The sequence below is a fragment of the Molossus molossus genome, unplaced genomic scaffold (assembly GCF_014108415.1).
Source record: "Molossus molossus isolate mMolMol1 unplaced genomic scaffold, mMolMol1.p scaffold_m16_p_2, whole genome shotgun sequence".
Classification (NCBI taxonomy): domain Eukaryota; kingdom Metazoa; phylum Chordata; class Mammalia; order Chiroptera; family Molossidae; genus Molossus; species Molossus molossus.
This window is the reverse complement of record NW_023425355.1, coordinates 61,830,780-61,834,432: the sequence shown is the minus strand read 5'-3', so window position 1 is coordinate 61,834,432 and position 3,653 is coordinate 61,830,780. Positions and strand designations below refer to the sequence as shown.

Below are 3,653 nucleotides of genomic sequence, written 5' to 3'. Positions count from 1 at the left end.
CTGCCCCATAAAGCTCAACTCTTGCTCAACTTTTGCTGTAGTTTTTGGGATGGGTCTCAGCTGCTGGTCTGTGCTTCTGTTGCCTGGGGATGGATGTCTGCTTTCCAGCCTCTATTGCAGGGAGCCTATCTGGACTCTGATCAGGCTGCTACTAAGGGAAATGGTGCTGGGCTTCGGGCTGTCTGCAGCTTCTGAAACCAGCACCTTCTGAGCTCCACTACTGTATATATCATATATGGTGTTAATTTCCAATGCTCATACAACTCAACAAAAGGAAGACAAAGACCCCAGTTAAAAAATGGGCAGAGGAACTATATAGACACCTCTCCAAACAGGACATACGAGTGGCTAAGAGACATATGAAGAAATGCTCAACATAAGTAATCATCAGAGAGATGCAAATTAAAACAACAGTATCACCTCACACCTGTCAGAATGGCCACCATCAACAATTCATCAAACAACAAATGTTGACAAGGTTGTGGAGAAAAGGCGACTCTAGTATACTGCTGGTGGGAATGCAGACTGGTGCAGCCACTATGGAAAGCAATATGGTGTTACCTCAAAAAATTAAAAATTGAACTTACATTTGACCCAGTGGTCCCACTTCTAGGAATATACCCTAAGAAGCCTGAAATGCCAATCAGAAAGAATATATGTACCCCCATGATCATAGCAGCACTGTTTCCAATAGCTAAGATCTGGAAACACCCCAAATGTCCACCAGTAGACAAATGGATAAAAAAAGCTGTGGTACATATACAAAATGGAGTACTATGGAGCTGTAAGAAAGAAAGATCTCTTATCCTTTGAGATGACATGGAGGGACCTAGAGAATATTATCCTATGTGAAACAAGCCAAGCAGAGAAAGACAAAGATCACATGATCTTACTTATTTGTCGAATATCATGAACAGAACAGTTTGAGGAATGGGGTAGTCCCAGAGACGTGGATGTGAGGCATAGATTGTGTGTGGGGGGAGATAAACTACAGTACTTATATGCATGTATGCATGAACAATAGACATGGACAACAAAGCTGGGGACAGGGTGGGGATGGAGGGGAGGGGGGAATCAGTGGGGGAAAAAGAAACATCTGTAACAAAAATAAAATAATTAATTAAATTTTAAAAAATCGGGTATGGTATTTTTGAGTCTATTGAATATGGAAGATCTTTTTACTTAGAGAAAATGGTTATAGTTGAGGAGAAGTTTATAGTATAAATGGTAATTATATTCAAACTAGGTTAGTAAATACCAAATGGAACTAATGACCAAATGAGCAGATAAATATTATAAGCTGATACTATATACATACCTTAAATGTCCTGTTATTAAATATGTATATACTTTTTATTTTGTTTAATTTTTCATTATACAAGTGTTACACATACATTATAGAAAAAAATTTGAAAAAAAATAAATACATAATATAAAATTACCAGTAATTTATTTATCCAGAGAAAACCACAATTAGTCAGTAACATTGTTTCTTTTTTTGGGGGGTAGGGTTGATTCTATCTTTATTGTGGATTAGGTTTTAGATGATCAACACTGGTCGGCATCATAAGCCACTTATCTGATATACTATTCTGTGGGATCAATCTCCAGAATCTAATATTAGTCCAAGACATATATATGGAAAAAGAAAGAAAAGAATGCCATAGAGCCAGATGTCTATCTTTTCAAAGCAATACATAGTGTTACTGAACACTCAGCCACATATGAACAGTTTTGTGTAGGAGACCTAAGACTGCTTGGGAGAATAGCTTGTTTGCCAAAGGTTTTTCTTTTCCCCATAAAAGAATAGTTGTCTTCTAGAGACAGATGTTGAATTAAAGAATATCTGAAGGACAAAGTTCAACCTGTTGCTTTCCAACAATATTATGAATTCATTTCTTTCTTCATTACACATTTTTACAGTAAAAAATAGTTCTATAAATCCATAATATGAGTATCTATATCATATCCTGAGCATTCACACACCACCCGACAAGCCTCCTGCCAACAGGTACAATACTTTTACAAACTAAAAAGGTCATTCTCTAGAAGTCCTGTGACAGGGCACTTTCAGAAGTTTGTGCAGAGTTTGTACATGTGATTGTGTGCTTGTGTGAGGAAAGCCCTGCTGGTGTTGATCTCTATCAAGGTCAAGTTATCCAGCTTGGCACCTGCCTCACAAAGCTGTCAGCAGACACCTGGAGTTTGGCTATTCCAGTGTCCCACACATTCTTGATCAGAATGCATGATTGAACAGGAATATGGTCAGTTCCATGTAGTAAGGTCTAGGCATGGGGATACATGTTTCTTCCATTCATTCATGATCCTTAATTTTCTCCAACTTTTCCACATCCATCCACTCTGAAAGAAGCAACCAATACTTCTGTTTTTGTTTCAGGTTAATTGCCAGTCACAGGTACTTGCACTGGTAAGCCAGTGTTAAAGGGCCCCAGATTCCCCCAATGAAGGATATCTTGTCCAGATGGAAGTTCAGGATAATGGTCACTCACTCCTTCTTGGCCAGAAATTCCCCTTCAGCTGTGTTCATGGTAGCACAGGTGGCCGGCCCAGGATGGCAACAATGTTTCTTCTTGATTTTGAGCCCAGAAAATATGCACATTTCTTAGCTTTGGTATAGAAAATTGGGTGGAGGTGTGGAGGGAATTGAAGTAGGAGGTAGGGGAAGTACCATGTGTATTTAGTCAGCCATCTTGAAGTCAGAAATATTATTTATCCTTTAGATCTCAGCTCAACTGTAACATTCTTCATAAAATAATCCAAAACTGTTATTAATCCTTTCCTTGCATATTTTTCTACAATATTCATAGGAAGAAGAGAAATAATCATATAATCATGAGAAATGCTGGAAAAAAATATATGACATTCAATATTATTCCCAATAAAAAATAACTCAATAAAATTTGAATAGTTGAATAGTTCTTAAAATAACATGTATATATTTCATATATGTATAATTTTAACATATATATATATATTTAAAATATATACATGACCCAATATCATGCTAAAAGGTGAAACACTAGAAGGATTTTCCTTAAAGTCAGAAAAATAGTAAGAATTAACTTTGATCTGAAAGTTTTGGTCAATGCAATAAGAGAAGAAAAAGAAATAGGAAGTATAGAAGAACCAAAATGATGGTGGTGTAGGTGGAAGGGACACTCACCTCATCCCAGGACCAATCTGGCATTACAAGTTAAATATAGAACAATCAACCTATATAACCAACTAAAGACTAGCTGAACAGACCTTATAACCAAGGATTTGAGGAAGAAGCCACATCAAGACCCATAGGAAGGAGGAAGGCTTGAAAAGAGCTGGCCTCATACCCACATGTCGCAGCTAAGAATCAGGAGGGGTATTTTCCAGCTTCAAAGGTTTCCCTTGAGGATCATCAGGTGTCAGCCTCATGTTGGGCTCCCCAGTTCAGAAAACCAGAGCCAGGAAGTGGCACCCATATAATATATATCTGTAAAAACCATCAGGGATTCTGTCTGACAGGGAGAGATGACAAACTGCTAGAGGCCCAAGGGCACCCCTAAAGGACCAGCACACAAAATCTCATTTGCACCCACTCACTCTGGGCTCTCATAGAGGGAGGGTGGAGCCGGCGAGAGTCATGTAAGGAGAGATGG

The 3,653-nt window shown here is 38.2% G+C and overlaps 1 pseudogene; it reads right to left on the bottom strand.

The window, feature by feature from the left end:
- Positions 1-2,045: 2,045 nt before the first annotated feature.
- LOC118636654 lies at positions 2,046-2,548 on the bottom strand (annotated as a pseudogene).
- Between the last annotated feature and the right edge of the window lie 1,105 nt (positions 2,549-3,653).